Below are 20,733 nucleotides of genomic sequence, written 5' to 3' on the forward strand. Positions count from 1 at the left end.
GGTCTCTAATGGCATAGGAAAATGATAAGTCCTCTGGAGTTCAGTATGGTATGGGTGAGTTTAATGACTTAGAAGAGAATTCTCTTCCATCTCTTTAACCACTTTGTGATATTGACCTTATTCTGTTTTTTTTTTTTTTAAGCTCATTCTGTGATCTATTATTAGATTGATGAAATTAAAACCCAGACCTTATGCCATCTTAATAGTTTTTTATGCCTTCTTATTTTTATATAATGATGTATTGGCTGATCTTTCCAAGTTTACTTCTGTCAGTCTGTTTTATAGCCACTTTGACTTTAGTAGTATTAATATTTAAAATAAACTATGGCTGATAAATTCTGGTTTTTCTTTGACATTGGTTTTGTCATTTTGACTGAAAAAGTGATAAAACATGAGTGTTCTTATAATAGAAAAATTTTCTGTGCAAAAATTGTAAGACTTGTATTAAATATTTTAATATTACTTTGTGGCTTCAGAGAACATAGTATAAACATCCATGGAATCAAATTGAATGGTTTGAGAATTCTATTATTTTTAAATATTACTGATACTTAATAATATTATTACTAGGCTAGATGCAAAATTTTTATTAAATACCCTCAGATGTAAGAAACTATTGATTAATTAAGATGTTTATTATTGATGTTTACTTCAATGATATAAAAATGTATAATGCATCTTAACAATTTTTTTAAAGTGCAGAATTTATTATAATCTTAACTGTGCCATTGAAACTCAGTACAGTTCAAAAGATCAAATTAGAGGAAAGGGGTATATAAGGTGGGAATCCATCTGTTCTCAAGCAGGGTTTAATTTTGTTGGAAGAACTGTGTATGCCCTAGCAATTACTGAAATGGAAATTACAATGGAGAGGATACTATAGAGTTTGGTGGAAATACTTCAGTTGTGCCTCTTGCATGATGAAATGGAGAGATGTAGGTACACGATAGAGCTTCAGGGTTGGGATCCATACATTGGTTTCAGACTAGTGATGTGTGGTGCTTGGCAGGTGGTGTTGAAGAGCAGATTACTCCCTTAAGCACTGATTCTTCTACCCCTGAAAATTTAATAGCTGTTTTCAGTTGAGAGGCTATCTCAGGAGGTGTTGTGTATCCTATGTTGTGTGCTTAGAAGCAAGCAGTGGAGGAAGTTCAGTCTTTGACTTTTTACTCACTAATTCCTTTACTCAACAAATATTTTTTTGAGCACCTCCTCTACCTGGGGTAGGACTGGGCCCTAGATCAGCCAAGAATGCATGAAAAGCAGACTAACATACATAGAGAGTATAGTTTTCATAGGATTTAGGTAAATCTTATATCCCAAGAGGCTCATCCCAATATAAGATATGAGGCCTTTAGGGAAAATTATGACCTCCTAAAATTAAATTGTTTGAGAGGAAGTTGCTTGACCCAAGAATTTCTAAGTTCAAGAGGAAAGAGTTGAGAATTTTAAAATCAATGTGTGAAGATGTGAAGGTGTTATTTACCAGTAGAGAGTTAACTCAGAAGACAGGTTAATCGGAATTCAACCAGGTTGTCAATCCAGGCGAAGATTCTGAAATCAGGGAAGAAACTCAAGAAGATAGGTGTAAAGGTAGGCAGATACTAAGAGCCCGAACTTGCTGAAGTTTGGAATGCTCTGCTGCTTCTCCTAGGGTTAATTCAGGAGATTGGCCCAGCCCATTTCTCCCTTCTAATTCCTTCTTCTACCCTTTTCACATGGTTCCAAGGTTTTCCATCACTTGCTCCTAACCTCTCTTACATTTCTTACTTCTTCAAAATAGGAAGAAGCATGAGCTTGTGTTCCTTATCTAGTAAGAAATGGTTTAGAATGAAATAATAACTAATGGAGTTAAATGAAAGCCACTTTTGGTAGGTCTTACTATAAACAGCAAACCTTATGTTCACACACACACTGATGTGTGTGTGTGTGTGTGTGTGTGTGTGTACTACCTAATTTATATTAGAGAGACTTCTATGCTGTTATCAGTTTTCCCTTTTATGAGGATATTTCTTATATCTTGCACCTAAAAATTCCTATAAATTTCATTCATAGCAATTTTCTCAAGTGATCTTTTCCTGCTGTTCATGCAGTCATTCTAGCACAGTTATTTGTGTGTCAAGCATGATTCGAGGGACTGGGAATAAACAGTATTTAAAAAGAGACCTGTGGTTCAGTGATAGAGACATTTATGAAAACCAATATTTGAAATTAATTTTGAAAGTAATGAAATTAAGAGGGAAGTAAATATAAAGAATGACACGAAGAGACAATCCAGCCTGGTGGTATGATGGGTGAGTCCTGTTTACACTATTTTGAGAATGACCTGTTCTCCTCATCTTACCTGTCCCACTCATCAGGCTGTTCCGATTACTCTAGAACTCTAAAATTTCTTCTATTTTCTTTCCGTACACATTCTCACTTAATCTTTGCAACTTCATGCCTAGAGAGTAGATGCTGTTATTATCTGACAGATAGTGAGACACAGGACACCTAGACACAGGTCAAGTGGTTTGTTCAAAGTTATTAGGAGAAGGATTTCTGGGAGTCGATCTAGCTCTTAACTAGGGTACCCTGTACATGAAGCGTTTTACCCAGTGCCTGGCACAGAAGAAGTGCTCCCAGGTATTGTCTGCTGCTGTTCCTACCACTATTACATGAACAATTTAAAGTTTTCACATGTTGGTATTATTTTCATTAACACTGTATTGATTACACATGAACACTCTGCTCTGCTCAAAACTGTAGGATGTTATCCCTAATCATTGCAGCTGCTTTTATTATTCATTTTCTGTCTTTCTTTCTTTATTTAGAGGTCAAGTCAACTCTCCTCCATTTTAATTGTGACTCTAGTACTGTAGTCAGGCTTTCCTCTTCTGATTTCTTCAAGACTGCCTTCTGAAGCAGAGTCTTCACTTATTCTAGATAGTTTCCAAAACTTACAGAATTTACCATAAACTTGTCATTTTCATACTCTTTTATTTTTTCTAATTCAGTCAAGAAATATTTACTGAATACATATTATATGCTCAGGCCGAGTTCTAGAAAATGTTGGTGGTTACAGTGGAGTGTGAAGTTAGGTGGGCCTTAGGAAGTATCACTATGAACAAAGCTAGTGGAGGTGATAGAATTCCTGTTGAGCTATTAGCTATTTTAAATTCTAAAATATGATGCTGTGAAAGTGCTGCACTCAATATGTCAGCAAATTTGGAAAATTAAGCAGTGGCCACAGGACTGGAAAAGGTCAGTTTTCATTCCAATCCCAAAGAAAGGCAATGCCAAAGAATGCTCAAACTACTGATCATCTCACATGCTAGTAAAGTAATGCTCAAAGTTCTCCAAGCCAGGCTTCAGCAATACATGAACTGTGAACTGTCAGATGTTCAAGCTGGATTTAGAAAAGGCAGAGGAACCAGAGATCAAATTGCCAACATTCGCTGGATCGTTGAAAAAGCAAGAGAGTTCCAGAAAAACATCTATTCCTGCTTTATTGACTATGCGAAAGCCTTTGACTGTGTGGATCACGATAAACTGTGGAAAATTCTTCAAGAGATGGGAATACCAGACCACCTGACCTGCCTCTTGAGAAACCTATATGCAGGTCAGGAAGCAACAGTTCGAACTGGACATGGAACAACAGACTGGTTCCAAATAGGAAAAGGAGTATGTCAAGGCTGTATATTGTCACTCTGCTTATTTAACATATATGCAGAGTACACCATGAGAAACGCTGGGCTGCAAGAAACACAAGCTGGAATCAAGATTGGCGGGAGAAATACCAATAGCCTCAGATATACAGATGACATCACCCTTATGGCAGAAAATGAAGAAGAACTAAAGAGCCTCTGGATGAAAGTGAAAGAGGAGAGTGAAAAAGTTGGCTTAAAGGTCAACATTCAGAAAACGAAGATCATGGCATCCGTTCCCATCACTTCATGGCAAATAGATGGGGAAACAATGGAAACAGTGAGAGACTTTATTTTTCTGGGCTCCAAAATCACTGCAGATGGTAATTGCACCCATGAAATTAAAAGACGTTTGCTCCTTGGAGGGAAAATTATGACCAGACTAGACAGCATATTGAAAAGCAGAGACATTACTTTGCCAACAAAGGTCCATCTAGTCAAGGCTATGGTTTTTCCCAGTGGTCATGTATGGATGTGAGAGTTGAACTGTAAAGAAAGCTGAGCACCAAAGAATTAATGCTTTTGAACTGTGGTGTTGGAGAAGAGTCTTGAGAGTCCCTTGGACTGCAAAGAGATCCAACCAGTCCATTTTAAAGGAGATCTATCCTGGGTGTTCATTGGAGGGACTGATGTTGAAGCAGAAACTACAATACTTTGGCCACCTGATGCGAAGAACTGACTCATTGGAAAAGACCCTGATGCTGGGAAAGTTTGAGGGCAGGAGGAGAAGGGGACGACAGAGGATGAGATGGTTGGATGGTATCACCGACTCAATGGACATGAATTTGGGTGGACCCCGGGAGGTGGTGATGGACAGGGAGGCCTGGTGTGCTGCGGTTCATGGGGTCGCAAAGAGTCAGACACGACTGAGCGACTGAACTGAACTGAACTGATAGTGTCAACACAAGCATAGTCCCTGCATAGATTGCCTAATCAACACAAGGGGAGACTCTTTAACGTGAACTAAACTTCTCTCCTTGAATTAAAGTCAAATATTTCTTATAGGCCTAAAACAAAGTTCTGGGTTAATCCCTTCCATACTTGAGGGGATTCGTTATTTTAAGACCATCCTGTTCTGATCCTTTTGGAAGTCATTCTCTAGTATCTCTCAGTGAACTTTTTTTTTCTGCATATTCTTTAATTTGGAAAGTCTTTTTTAAACTAATCTAAATCCTTTCTCCTTTAGTTTTAATTAATTACTCTGCTTGTCTTGTTCTATTATTTTTATTTTTCTGGATGTTATGCAAGACACCAAGCAGGATCCTGGATAGACAAAAAGATTAATCTTTTGAAGGATTTTCCTTCCTCCTAGTGACTTCTTTCTAAGCTCAGCCATTCACTGTGGTTCCAGATAAGCCTGCTTTCCTGTATCTTTGTTTCCTTATCTGTAAATTGTAGTACTAATAGTCCCTATATCATGTAATCCTTGTGAGGACCAAATTAGTTAATGTAGGTCGAGTACTTAGAGACTGTCTGGCCTTAATATTTCTGAAAGATTTACTTTCATTATAGTTATACCCTCACTCCCTCACACCCCACAAAAGCACCTTTAAATAATGCCTTTTTCATCCCAAATTCTCTGAAGATAAAACAAATCACATATGATTGCTTTATCCTTTGTGGTCATATCTCTCTCCCACATAGACAAAGTGATCTTTTCCTGAATGGTGTTCTACCTGAAAGTCACTGAAAGGGACCTCGTTGGATTCTTGGTTAACACTGCACATGTGTTAGTAGTAAATGTTTTTGTCCTTTTCCACCTAATCACCTCTTTTTCTGTTTTCAGATTCCACCAGAAAAATCTCTTGTCTGTCTTAGTGCTTCTCAGTTGCTTTCATTCTGTTTGATATGTATTTTAACCACATTACTAAGGTAAGCAAGGCATCTGGCGTTTAACTGAGTTGGATGCAGTGGTCGCAGCATTGACATCACAGCACTGATAATTTTTCATCTTAGAAATGTCCAGTTCTTAAATCTACGAATAGATTTTTATACCTTCTTAGATGGCTTTCTCTTGATTCTGAAATTTTGTTCACAAATTGATAGAATCCAGAGAGGAAAATTTCATCTCTTAACACATTTGGTTTGTTACCACTTATTGATAAGGTTCCAGACATCATAATATTGCTTTTTCTTTCTTGAACTGAATTCTGGAACCAACCAAAAAATGGTTGGTTTTGCCAAATGACTTGTTTTCTTCCCTTTAATATTCTAATGAGTTATGTCTGAATTGTTTCCCCATCCCCCTATCTTGGCCAGGGTCCCCACCCAATATACTCTTTGGCTGTCTTATCTTCCCAGTTGACTTTGGGGAAGGCAGGGCAAAGCTAAAAATCAGTTAGCTATCTTTAACACTTGAGGATTCATTGCTGTTAGTTGCCAATCAAAAGGGAAGATATGAGGATTTTTGTTTGCACTTTCTTTTCTTTAGAGGAAGGCGGTGAGGGTAGTATGGAAAGTGAAAGTTGTGTTTATTTACCCATTTACTTCAGCCCATGCAATAGTGACTGAATGGTTTTTGAGGGTTGTCAGCTGAGCCATTTTTTAAAGTTTGCTTCTTTCAGCAGCCAAGCTGTTATATGAAACAGATGTTGACTCTGTCCTGTTTCTTTGTTTGCCTGAAGGAATACGCCTCCTCATAGTGAAAGGTGCTGTTTCTTTGTATCCTGCTAGTTATCTTCGGGTGCTGTTAATCTGTCCAGGTTATTTGCATTTCTAAAGTTCTCCAGAAACTGTACAGGGCAGACTTCTTAACAGGCAACCCAGGGGGCACTACTGCCTGCTTCTTATAATCTGCTTTTTGTACCCAGGCCGTTCGATGTCTTTCACCAAAATAAAGCTGTCTTCTTTCAGAACCTTTTACTAAGTTACTTTTGAGGGAATAATCGCTCTTTAATTTTATCTGATGCATTCTCACTGTTCTTGTATATTATGATTATTCCCTCTATATGGCCATTACTGCCTCCTTCTAAAAAATAATGCAACTCAATAACTATAAATTTAATGTACCCGCTGGCTCGGAGGGTCATGCTATTCTATAAAGACAGGAGGAATCGATAAACCAATAAATTGGTTGTATATTTTAAAAAAAGACTGATTATAGGCAGACAAACTTGAAGAGGTTATTATGGCCACATTGTTGTAAGGGACGATTGGAATTGCCTAGATTTTTGCTGGTGTAGGAGGAAACAACTTGCCGTTCAAAAACTGTTTTAGACATCTTCAAAAATGGGTTTCATGGGAGAAAAGGCAGGAAACCATGACCCTGGCAAAGGAACATGGCGGCACAGAGTGGGGGCCCAAACATGGCCAGGTCCACAGAGTCCCTTAGCACTGGGCTGTGAAGTAAGTGACAGTCAGCTACATATGAGTGAATGTGCATGCTCTGTATCTTTTGTATAAGGAAGATCTTTCTATACCTTTTCTATAAGGAAGAAATGTGAGTCAACAAGTAGAGTGTAGCCTCAAGACACTCTGTCCCCTTCTGCATTTCAGCTTCTTTTTGTTGGTCTTTCTTATCTGTAAGATGTAAGTTTTAATAAATCATCAGTATTTATTTCCCAAGGGATTGGGCTGGAAAAGTAAAGTTCAGTTGCCTAAAGTGCCTCAAGAGAGATGCTTTAAGAATAGACAGTGGTATTGCCACTAATTCTCTTTTTATAGTTGTGGATCCAGTGTGATATGTAATACTGAATGATAGAAACGTCTTGATATAGTATTGTTTCCTTATCTAGGAAAAGAACCAGACCTTTCTGGAATGGGAACAGCCAGTTAACTCCTGGCTCTCTGAGCTGTGTACTCTCGCTTAGGCTCTACTAGGGGAAATGATATTGGTACAACGCCAAGTCACTTGGATGTGAGTTGAAAGGCCACAGCTATCTGAATTGGTTGAACAGGATCCCAGGGTGGTGGTGTTCAAGCATTTTTTACACTTGCTCAGGGAAAACTGAGCCAAACAGTCAGGAGAGCCAAATAAATGAGTTTAAGGGCCCAGAAGTCTGTTACTGGCTGATGTAGACTTGACCTTAATTTTTGTTTTCTTCTGGACCTGTGCCCTAGGAAGTTTTTTAAAATCTGTCTTCTCAGTCATAGTTCAGTATAGTACTTAACGATTTGCTTCTCCTAAGACTCTGTGCATGTATAGAATGTTCTAGAAACTGGGTTCCCAGCCCTTTAAACCTCCCACTCCCTCTGGCAGTAGGGATCTTAGGTGCCTCTGAGGTTGCTGCCTCACCACTGTTTCCTCTTTAAGGGTGATCAGGTCATTTCATATCTTCTCACTCTACCCAGCTTCCCCACAGAACATTTGTGTTGGGTTCTTAGCTTAATTTCTTATCCCTCACAGGGGAATAGGTATCTCTGTTTCTCCCAGGGGTTACCATAATAGCAACTAATTTTCACTGTGTATTTGGTTTCAGTGTGATATTGCAGCAATAACACTGAAGTCAAGAGACCAGTATTTTCCTCTAACGAAAGAAGCCAGGGGACCTTGGGCAAGGCATTTAACTTTTCCAACACCACTTTCTTTTCTAGCAGCCGGAGATACTTATAAATGTTCTGTTTTTTGGTATAGCTTAACTAGTTTATTTTTTATATAAAAACTTACAGTATTTACTTTGCCTCAGTCTCTGAGAACCATAGAGCCAGTCTCTAACTGGATTATTTCCTCTACTTGCCTTTATCCCTGACTTTGTCAATTATTATTATTTTTCGTACAGTAGGCATTTTAATAAATCTCAAAGTTTTCTTTTTGTATGTGAAAAGTAGTGTGAGGCAGACCAAATGTCCATAAAATAATTAACAGTAACTTAACAAAGGTGCTGTCACTGTGGTCTTTACTTTGGGAAGCATTCTAGTCTGTTATGAGAAGTACTGGGCTTCCCAGATGTCACTAGCAGTAAAGAACCCACCTGCCAATGCAGGAGACATAAGAGATATAGTTTCAATCCCTGGGTCGAGACGATCCCCTGGAGCAGGGCATGGTAACCCACTCCAGTATTCTTACTTGGAGAATCCTATGGACAGAGGAGCCTGGTGGGCTGTAGTCCAAAGGGTTGCAAAGAGTGGGACACAACTGAAGCGACTTAGGACACATGCATGCATGAGAAGTATTATAACAGCACAACATGCCATTTGGTTGTACAGAAAGGACAAGACATAACAGAAGGACAGTCTAGGGAAAGGAACAGATGAGATGAAAGCCAAGGAGTTTACAGGGGGGTTGGTTCAGTCTTGTCCCAGCATAAACCAAGGCTACGGTCACCTCTGACTTTTGTCCCATCTGTTCCTAGGCTGTTTTTCCCTCTGTCTTCTTTGTCCTTTCTATATGATCCTACTTGCAATTTCTACTCAATTACTGGTATTTGCCATACTGGACTATAAGGTTTTGAGGAACTGAAAAGAACAACAGTAATCTTAAGGGTTTGTTGTATGTAGTATAAAATGTATCCATAGGTATAAGCTGAAGGGAAATTTGCCAAATTATTCCCCAAGATGCTAAGAGTAAAGTTAGATCCTTCAGAGGCAAACTATTTTGTTGTTGTTGTTGAATTCATTTCAGTGAATTGTTAATGAATATTAACTACATTCTGGGCCCTGAGGATACAGTTTCTTCCCTGCCATATACACACATACATGCTCTCTCTTCTGAACCCATTTCTTTGGATATTTTGATGAGAGAGAGAGAGATGTTGGCTATAGCAATTATGAAAGTTCTCAGAAAAATTAAATAGCTTAACTAGATTCCTACAATGGGAATGTCAACTTGACAGTTGTTGAAGAGGTAATATGTTTGTAGCTATTCATCACTTATCAGGCTGGATTGATTCTCTGATATATGCCAGAGCCAAATAAAATTGAACTGGTTAGATTTGCTTTTGAGGTGTCACATATTTGTTTCTTTTAATTTTTTAAGATCCAAAGTATTGTCTAAAGACTATTGAAAATGCTTGATCATTTTAGTCTTGAAATTTGCTGATATTCATGGCATTCTTGTGAGAGGTAATAATGTGAAACTTTTTATCATATTATTTTAATACAGTTATGGGGGCTTTTATGATTGAAAATTAAAGGTTTTTTTTTTTTATTGTGTCTATGCTCCCTCCCTTGCCAAAATCTCATGAAATGACAAAAATATTAGAAAATAAACACATAATAATAAATCTATAGCAAAGCTAGATTTAAATCTACAATAGAAAAGGAGAGCAAAATAAAGCTTGAGGTACAGACAATGGAAATATGAGATAGAAGGGGAATTCATCAGGATTATTAATCAGCAAGCTTATCAGAGTTGTTAATTGGGACTTTACATTTGGAGCTCTGCCTTTATTTTTCTTTTCTTTTTGTGTTAGATAGTGGATGGCAGCTGTGTTTACCCACAAACTAAATCCTTGAGTGTGGGTGCTAGACTCAGTGAGGCGGAGCAGTGCCCAAGTAATGTACTGACTGCCAGGTGGGTTAGAAGGCCCACACACAAGGGAGACAAGCCATTTGTCCCCTGTTAATCACTAGAAACAGGCAGTGGTAAACAGAAGAGCTGGCAAACAGATTTTCAAGCAAAGAATAAGCATATAATCATGACACACCACAAATGAGGGAAATCAACACCATGAAAGAAAGACACCCACTCAACAGTCAGAAGAAAAGATGTCCAAGGACCTACAGGTAATGGAATGATCAGAAGAAGATACTCAGCAAGATAGAGAAAGGTTTTGTATTCATGACAAAGAATGTAACGTAGAACTTGGGAGATTAAAATTTGACTTAAAACTTTGAAATGAAAATGTCAATTTGTAACTAAGATGTTAATTAGTGAAACTAAGGACTGAGCAAGGAAATGTCCTCAGAATGCCTTCTAAAAGGAATACTTTGTAAGTATGGAGGAAAATTTAAGAGACAAAGGGCTTAGCTACAGAAATTCCAACATCTCTCTATGAAGAGCTCTAAAAGGAAAGTAAAGAGAAGCTAGAGAGAATAAAATAATCAAATAATTTTTTTTAAAGCCTCTAATATGAAAAACAGTACTTCAATTTAATGAGCCATCTGAGTGCCCATACCTTGATGTATCATAAAGAAGGAGAAACTATTGTCATCACAGAAACACACACAAAAAAATAGCACTATTTCTCGTTTCAGCATGGGAGATGGCAGAGTCATCTGCCATCTAGTAAAGAGGAAAAACCATTAGAGTGTATTATTTACATATTTTGAGTAAGATTGTAATAAACCAAAGAAAAACCAAAGTTTAAATATTGTTTTTCAGTCGCTTAGTCTTATCCAACTCTGTGACCCTATGGACTGCAGCACGCCAGGCTTCCCTGTCCATCACTGTCTCCCAGAGTTTGCTCACATTCACATCCATTGAGTTGATGAAGTTTAAATTCAGGATTTAAAATTAAGGATAAACACTATAACAATAAAAGTAGGATGATATATACAAAAGTACTTTAAAAAGTCTGAAAGGTTACATATTCAGCTAATTTAAGTTAACTTACAGAATGGAGTTAGAATTTACTGTGTTCAAATAGGTTTTTTGCTTTTTAATATTGTGTGAATTTTTTTATGAGAATTTTTTTTTTAGTTTAAGAAATAAATTCACTCCAAGGATAGAATGCAAAGAAGATTTGATAAATTGAACAAAACACATGAATGGTGGGGGAAACCCAAAATAATGAACAAAAGGTTATGATAAATAGAAAACATCTATATATACATTTGAGAAGGCAGTGGCAACCCACTTTAGTACTCTTGCCTGGAAAATCCCAGGGATGAATGAGCCTGGTGGGCTGCCGTCTATGGGGTTGCACAGAGTTGGACATGACTGAAGTGACATAGCAGTAGCAGCAGCAACATATATACATTCAGTTCAGTTCAGTTCAGTCGCTCAGTCGTGTCCCACTCTTTGCGACCCCATGAATCGCAGCACACCAGGCCTCCCTGTTCATCACCAACTCCTGGAGTTCACTCAAGCCTACGTCCATCGAGTCGGTGATGCCATCCAGCCATCTCATCCTCTGTCATCCCCTTTTTCTCCTGCCCCCAATCCCTGCCAGCATCAGAGTCTTTTTCAATGAGTCAACTCTTCGCATGAGGTGGCCAACGTACTGGAGTTTCAGCTTTAGTATTGATATACTAAAATAACTGAGCATTGACCTTGATATATTTAACTGCATAATTCTATAAAGCTAAAACTAGGAAAAATATAAGAAAAAGTCAACAGATCTGTAATTAGTAGAAGGATTTAGCCATGCTTTATTCAGAAGACCAAGTACAAGTACTAAGTGTATGTATTAATGCATTTAAGTAGACAATTAATAAATTTGATCTCATTGAAAATTATATAGTTTTTACTCTCATATAGAAAGTATACTCTTTGGAAATACACATAAAATATTTACATGCATGACCATGTATAATGTGTTTTCTGATTTAAATCCATTTTATAGCAAATAGACAAAAATAATGACACATGACATTTATAGCTCCAGGGGACTCTTCCCAACCCAGGGATCAAACCCAGGTCTTCTCCATTGCAGGCAGATTCTTTACTGTCTGAGCCACCAGGGAAGCCCCATGAAACTTATACCATGTACAAAAGATTTAAATCAAAATGCATCTTAGACCTTAATATGTGACCTAAACCTGTAAAACTTCTAGAAGAAAACATAGGAGAAAATCTTTATCACTTTGGATTCTGCACAGATTTCTTAGGTAAGAAACCAAAAGCATAATCCATAAAAAGAAAATTGGTATGTTGGATTTCATATTAGTTAAACTTCTGCTTTTTGAAAGATGCTGTTAGTGAATATACAAGCCAAGATTAGGTAAACATTATTTGGAAATTATATATCTGATAAATAACTTCAATCCAGGATATATAGAGAATACTGAGAGTTTAATAATAAAAGAGACAAACTCTTAAAAATGGGCAACAAATTTAAATATATACTTCATCAAACAAAATAAAAGGAAAGTAAGTACGTACATGCAAAGATGCTTAATGTTATGTCATTAGGGAAATAGAAATTAAAATCACCACACACATATTAAAATGTTTACAATTTAAAAGCCTAACTTTGTCAAGTATTGATAAAGATGTAGGAAAACTAGGATTCTCGTTCAGTGTCCATACAGATGCACAATAACACAGCCACTTCGGAAAACAGTGTGGCAGTCTCTTAAGGTAAATGCAAACTGATCTCCTAAGCCATTCTACTCTTAGGACAAGTGAACACTTGTGTTTATACAAAATCCTGTACATAAATTTTTACAGCAGGATATTTTTGTAATAGGACAAAACTGAGAACAACCCAGGTTGATCAGTTGGTGAATAGATACATTAACTGTGGTATATCCATACAATGAAATAGTATTTAGCAATAAAAAAGAAAGAACCATTGACACATGCCACAACATGGATAAATCTTGAAATAATAATTCTGTGGAGTGGGAAAAGCCAGGCAAAATGGAGTATGTAGAGTAGTGTTCCCATACTGGAATAAATTTATATCAAGTTCTAGAAAATGCAAACTAACATTTCGTGTAAAAAGCATTTCAATGATTTTTTGAGGGTTAGGGACAGGGACAAGGGTAGGGGAGAAATGGAGGGATTAAAAGGCTCATAAGAAAATTATGGAGGGTGATGGATATGCTTAGTATCTTGATTGTGGTGATGGTTTCACAGATGATTACATTTGTCCAACTTATCAAATTGTATACCTTAAGTATATGTATTTTTTGTATGTCAAAAAAACTCCAATACTTTGGCCACCTGATGCGAAGAACTGACTCATTTGAAAAGACCCTGAGGCTGGGAAAAATCGAAGGCAGGAGGAGAATGGCATCACCAACTCAATGGACATGAGTTTGAGTAAACTCTTAGAGTTGGTGACGGACAGGGAGGCCTGGTGTAATGCAGTCCATGGAGTCGCAAAGACATAGACACAACTGAGCGAATGAACTGAACTGATACGATAGTAAGACTATTAAAAATAGTTTATACCTTTAGAAATTAAAAGATATTCTTTCAGTCATCTCAGGTTAAAAATCATTGGAAGTATGTTTTGTGGAGGACTTATGACCCTTTTCTTTGATTGCTTTCCAGTAAAGAATTATTTTAAATAGGCTAAGTTAACATCCCTGGTTTTAAAAAAGATAAATGTGACTGGGAAAGACTTAGAAAACTATCCAATACTGTATAATCATATATAGCTGGATTGTTAGGATTAATAATATAAGTGTTTTACACTGTTAGATCAAGATGTTATCAAATCCATCTGTTCAGTGTGTAGATTTTTAAAATCACAGTGCTAATGAAAGAAGACGCTTACTCCTTGGAGGAAAAGTTATGACCAACCTAGATAGCATATTCAAAAGCAGAGACATTACTTTGCCGACTAAGGTCCGTCTAGTCAAGGCTATGGTTTTTCCAGTGGTCATGTATGGATGTGAGAGTTGAACTGTGAAGAAAGCTGAGCGCCAAAGAATTGATGCTTTTGAACTGTGGTGTTGGAGAATACTCTTGAGAGTCCCTTGGACTGCAAGGAGATCCAACCAGTCCGTTCTGAAGGAGATCAGCCCTGGTATTCTTTGGAAGGAATGATGCTAATGCTGAAACTCCAGACTTTGGCCACCTCATGCAAAGAGTTGACTCATTGGAAAAGACTCTGATGCTGGGAGGGATTGGGGGCAGGAGGAGAAGGGGACGACCAAGGATGAGATGGCTGGATGGCATCACCAACTTGATGGACGTGACTCTGAGTGAACTCTGGGAGTTGGTGATGGACAGGGAGGCCTGGTGTGCTGCGATTCATGGGGTTGCAGGGAATTGGACATGACTGAGCGACTGAACTGAACTGAACTGAATGAAAGAAGATAGATTGATATGTCTATACAGAGCAGCCCTCAGTTAATCAAGGAAAGACTATGACGTATTTGTTATACAAAGAGTGAAAGAGTCCTCAGAGTAAACCAGTTGTGGTTCATTCTGTAAGGATACTCAAACCCTTAGTTATAAAATAGACTCTTCCTAATCTTAGCAGTTATATCTATGAAAAGTTTTCATGTTATCGATTCTGAAATTAGCAGGATGCAGGTCTTAGAGAAAGTCAAAGGCTAAGGGGTAAAATGAATAACAATAACAAATGTGAACAAATGTGTTGGAAAGAATCTGATTCCAAACCATGTTAGAATAATTGGTATTTTAAAAATCCATTTTATATCTGTGTGAAATACATTTTTTGGTTCAGAAATCTTCACTGCTTCAAATTATTTCTTGAACTGATTTCATGCTCTCCAGGTGGCACTTCTGGTTAAAATATTTTAGCCAGACTGATTTTGGCTTTATTTTCATTTGTATTTTCCTTATTTCACTTTTGCAAATCTTGGCAAAATGTCTGGTTGAGATTGATGAGGGTATATTTATCTATAATAATCTATGTGTAAGATGGTAGAACCTAATATAGTTTTTTCTCTCTGGACTTTGCCAACAGTGAGCCACCATGGCCTCCCTTCCTTTTCCTTAAGGTGATGGTGTATTTTAAATTTGACATGCATAATTATAAAACCCTTTTACCTCAAAACCATAGTTGGTGTTACAGCCAGGGCTGATGATGTGCTTAACCATGCTGTTGAACATTCCATACTTGAGAGGCAGTGTGCCAGTCTTTTCCAGTCTCGGTTTTCTTTTTCTTCTCAAGTTTTCTAAGTAAACCATTCAATATCACGGTAATCAGTCTATGCCCAAACCAGTAACGCTGAAGAAGCTGAAGTTTAATGGTTTTATGAAGACCTACAAGACCTTTTAGAACTAACACCCAAAGATGAGATAAGAAAACCTTCCTCAGTGATCAATGCAAAGAAATAGAGGAAAACAACAGAATGGGAAAGACTAGAGATCTCTTCAAGAAAATTAGAGATACCAAGGGAATATTTCATGCAAAGATGGGCTCAATAAAGGATAGAAATGGTATGGACCTAACAGAAGCAGAAGATATTAAGAAGAGGTGGCAAGAATACACAGAAGAACTGTACAAAAAAGATCTTCACGACCCGTATAATCACGATGGTGTGATCACTCATCTAGAGCCAGACATCCTGGAATGTGAAGTCAAGTGGGCCTTAGAAAGCATCACTACGAACAAAGCTAGTGGAGGTGATGGAATTCCAGTGGAGCTATTTCAAATCCTGAAAGATGATGCTGTGAAAGTGCTGCATTCAACATGCCAACAAATTTGGAAAACTCAGCAGTGGCCACAGGACTGGAAAAGGTCGATTTTCATTCCAATCTCAAAGAAAGGCAATGCCAAAGAATGCTCAAACTACCGCACAATTGCACACAAATGTCACATGCTAGTAAAGTAATGCTCAAAATTCTCCAAGCCAGGCTTCAGCAATACGTGAACCGTGAACTTCCTGATGTTCAAGCTGGTTTTAGAAAAGGCAGAGGAACCAGAGATCAAATTGCCAACATCCGCTGGATCATGGAAAAAGCAAGAGAGTTCCAGAAAACCATCTATTTCTGCTTTATTGACTATGCCAAAGCCTTTGACTGTGTGGATCACAATAAACTGTGGAAAATTCTTCAAGAGATGGGAATACCAGACCACCTGACCTGCCTCTTGAGAAACCTGTATGCAAGTCAGGAAGCAACAGTGAGAACTGGACATGGAACAACAGACTGGTTCCAAATAGGAAAAGGAGTACATCAAGGCTGTATATTGTCACCCTGCTTATTTAACTTCTATGCAGAGTACATCATGAGAAACGCTGGACTGGAAGAAACACAAGCTGGAATCAAGATTGTGGGAGAAATATCAATAACCTCAGATATGCAGATGACACCACCCTTATGGCAGAAAGTGAAGAGGAGCTAAAGAGCCTCTTGATGAAAGTGAAAGAGGAGAGTGAAAAAGTTGGCTTAAAGCTCAACATTCAGAAAACAAAGATCATAGCATCTAGTCCCATCACTTCATGGCAAAGAGATGGGGAAACAGTGGAAACAGTGTCAGACTTAATTTTGGGGGGCTCCAAAATCACTGCAGATGGTGACTGCAGCCATGAAATTAAAAGACGCTTACTGCTTGGAATAGAAGTTATGACCAACCTAGATAGCATATTCAAAAGCAGAGATATTACTTTGCTGACTAAGTTCAGTCTAGTTAAGGCTATGGTTTTTCCAGTGGTCATGTATGGATGTGGAGAGTTGGACTGTGAAGAAGGCTTAGCGCCAAAGAATTGTTGCTTTTGAACTGTGGTGTTGGAGAAAACTCTTGAGAGTCCCTTGGACTGCAAGGAGATCCAGCCAATCCATTTTGAAGGAGATTAGCCCTGGGATTTCTTTGGAAGGAATGATGCTAAAGCTGAAACTCCAGTGCTTTGGCCACCTCATGCAAAGAGCTGACTCATTGGTAAAGACTTTGAAGCTGGGAGGGATTGGGGGCAGGAGGAGAAGGGGACGACCGAAGATGAGATGGCTGGATGGCAGCACGGACTCGATGGACGTGAGTCTGAGTGAACTCTGGGAGTTGGTGATGGACAGGGAGGCCTGGCGTGCTGCAATTCATGGGGTCGCGAAAGAGTTGGACACGACTGAGTGACTGAACTGAACTGAACTGAAGTAGATTTCAATATCAATAACTTCCCCCTCCCTTACTAATTAGATTAACTCTCAGTAAGTGAAGGTGGATCTAATATTAGCTGAAAAGGTAAAAATTCAGAGGAGTTTCTTGGGAACTTAGTTGTCAGGTGGGTACAGGGCTCTAAAGGTGGATAATAGATGGATTTATGTTTTTAAAATGTGCTCTGTCTTTGCTCTTAATCTTTTTTATATGGTTGTCTGTCTGGTTTTGCAAATATTTATCAAGTTGTGGGGCCATTGTCTTTTCTCCAGCAGGTGAAAAATTGTTTAAATGGTCATGTATTTAGATCTTAAATGATTGTACCTTAAGTCTTAGAATCTGGAAAATTATCTAAAGATTTTAAGTGTATCTCTGAACAGGCTTAAAACAAAATTCCTTATTCATTTTAGATTCTCCATGTGTCCAGAAAACATTATAAGAACCTCAGAAAAGATTTTAATTTGAGGTCCTCTTGATTCTGGGTGAGAGTGATGATGACAGGCAGCAGAAACTGAAATTTAAGAATTGAAATGACAGTTACTCTCCATCCTCCAAAATGTATAAATATAGATTGGTTTTCTAATGGTTCCATCAAATTTTCTCCTTCTGAATTTATTATATGTGCTACTCTTGCCTGGAAAATTCTATGGATGGAGGAGCCTGGTGGGCTACGGTCCATGGGGTCACTAAGAGTTGGACACGACTGAGTGACTTCACTTTCACTTTTCATTTCACGCATTGGAGAAGGAAATGGCAACCCACTCCAGTGTTCTTGCCTGGAGAATCCCAGGGACGGGGGAGCCTGGTGGGCTGCTGTCTGTGGTGTCATATAGAGTCGAACACGACTGAGGCGACTTAGCAGCAGCAGCTCATCCTGAGGTTTAAAGTCTTGCTACATATCTAGATGAGGATTAAAAAAAAAAAAAAATCAGATGAATTCTACTGGGAAATTTTTGACACAGGTGTCCCAGCAATCATATTGTGGATAAAAGAAGAGCAATAGTGAAAACAAGAATCTTTTTTATTAAGTTACCTTTTAAAATTTCTTCAAAATTTTCTTTATTCTTTTAAATCTTTGAAAGGTACCATGTATGCAAGGGTGCTGAGAGGAATGAGCCTGCATCAGTCCCATGCTTCTACGTAAAATGAAGGGATAATGGGCAAAATACTCAGGCATAACAAATACTTAAATGATGTCCAGATCCCTACATATTTAATTATTATGTGTCCTACATACTTAATTATTATCAGCCTTTGCAATGGCTCATGTGTATTTGTATCAAGCAACTTTGTCTCTTTCATCTTTTTAAGGCTAAGTGCTTGTCCCTAGTCCTCTTTGAGGCAGATTTGATGTTTTGGTGCTTTGAGCTTTAGAGTTGTCCTTCATAGTGGCCATTTTAGTTTCAGGTATAACCTCATTGATTCTATATAGGACCCTGAAGTGTTCTCTAGTCCTGTTCAGTTCAGTTGCTCAGTCATGTCCCACCCTTTGCGACCCATGAACTGCAGTATGCCAGGCCTCCCTGTCCATCACCAACTCCAGGGATGCACCCAAACCCATGTCCATCGAGTCAGTGATGCCATTCAACCATCTCATCCTCTGTCATCCACTTCTCCTCCTGCCCTCAATCTTTCCCAGCATCAGGGTCTTTTCCAGTGAGTCAGCTCTTTGCATGAGGTGGCCAAAATATTGGAGTTTCAGCTTCAACATCAGTCCCTCCAATGAACACCCAGGACTGATCTCTTTTAGGATGGACTGGTTGGATCTCCTTGCAGTCCAAGGGACTCTCAAGAGTCTTCTCCAACACCACAGTTCAAAAGCATCAATTCTTCGGTACTCAGCCTTCTTTATAGTCCAACTCTCACATCCATACATGACTACTAGAAAAACCATAGCCTTGACTAGATGGACCTTTGTTGTCAAAGTAATGTCTCTGCTTTTTAATATGCTATATTGGTTGGTCATAACTTTCCTACCAAGGAGTAAGCGTCTTTTAATTTCATGGCTGCAATCACCATCTGCAGTGATTTTGGAGCCCCTCAAAATAAAGTCTGACACTGTTTCCACGGTTTCCCCCTCTCTTTGCCATGAAGTGATGGGACTAGATGCCATGATCTTAGATTTCTGAATGTTGAGCTTTAAGCCAACTTTTTCACTCTCTTCTTTCACTTTCATCAAGAAGCTCTTTAGTTCTTCCTCACTTCTGCCATAAGGGGGGTGTTATCTGCATATCTGAGGTTATTGATATTTCTCCCGGCAGTCTTGATTCCAGCCTGTGCTTCCTTCAGCCCAGTGTCCTGTTATTCCCCAGAATTAAAATAACATAGAGCTTTCTGCTTGGCTAAACCTTCCCACTGCTTGTCTTCTCTCTCCTTCAGATTTCTGAAGTTTGATTCTCTTCAGGTCAGTGGATAGAAAATGAAAGGGGAACAACGACATCAAGAAACTGTGTGTGTCACTTTCCCTTAATATTTTTTTCATTCTAGTCTGAAAGAGGTGATAATTATTTGGGGACTCTCTTTTCCAGCTAATTCTGCCCTTTTCTGAACTGATCAACTCAAAATCCCCTTGGAATAGAGAGTGAGGGTATGAACTTAACAAGTCTTAAAGTTTTTTGCTACCAAAGCCAATGGTCAGAGACTAATGGTCCACCTCCTCCCCTAATCTTCAAGTCAGGACTTAATTAAATGAGACTATTTGAAAAGTTAGATAACTTTTTTAGTAGATAAAAAGAAATTTTTTTGCATTGCCTTATGCAGGAAGGATTGAAAACAACCCAGATGAAAGGACCTAAATAACTGGATTATTTGTGTATAATATACTATTGAAAAGAATTATCTACTAAAATGATACTGAATATTTTAATATGATTTTGATACCACCATGCACCTCACCATAGTTATTATCTTTGACACTGTACTTTGGCAAAAATCAAGATGGTATTCATCTAGTCATCTGTCCTTTAAAATATTACTAAGAGCTTGCTGTTTTAAAACATATAGTTGTACTTTGCTTTAAGAAAGCTATGTTTAAAAATAAAGATTTACATGTTAGCAGGCTTCCCTGGTGGCTCAGATGGTAAAGAATCTGCTTGCAGTGTGGGAGACCTGGGTTCAATCCCTGGGTTGGGAAGATTCCCTGAAGAAGAGAATGGCTACCCACTCCAGTATTTTTGCCTGGAGAATTTCATGGACAGAGGAGTCTGATGTGCTACAGTCCTTGGGGTTGCAAAGAATCAAACATGACTGAGTGACTGACACAGGTTGTATTATAGCATTTGTAGTATCACATAATTGTACATAGAAACTAACACAACATTATAAGGAATTTATACTTCAATTAAAAAATCATTTTTGATATTATGAAAGAATGGTTGGTTTTGTAAAATATTTCTCTAAATTTTCTTTTAACGTTTTAAGTTCTGATACAT

General features: G+C 38.1%; 1 protein-coding gene across 1 annotated transcript in view; it reads left to right on the plus strand.

Annotated features, from left to right (window-relative positions):
• The window catches only part of ARL15 (ADP ribosylation factor like GTPase 15), a 461,663-nt gene that overhangs the window by 182,600 nt on the left and 258,330 nt on the right, over positions 1-20,733 (plus strand). The window lies entirely within an intron of this gene.

The sequence above is a fragment of the Budorcas taxicolor genome, chromosome 20 (genome assembly GCF_023091745.1).
Source record: "Budorcas taxicolor isolate Tak-1 chromosome 20, Takin1.1, whole genome shotgun sequence".
Classification (NCBI taxonomy): Eukaryota; Metazoa; Chordata; class Mammalia; order Artiodactyla; family Bovidae; genus Budorcas; species Budorcas taxicolor.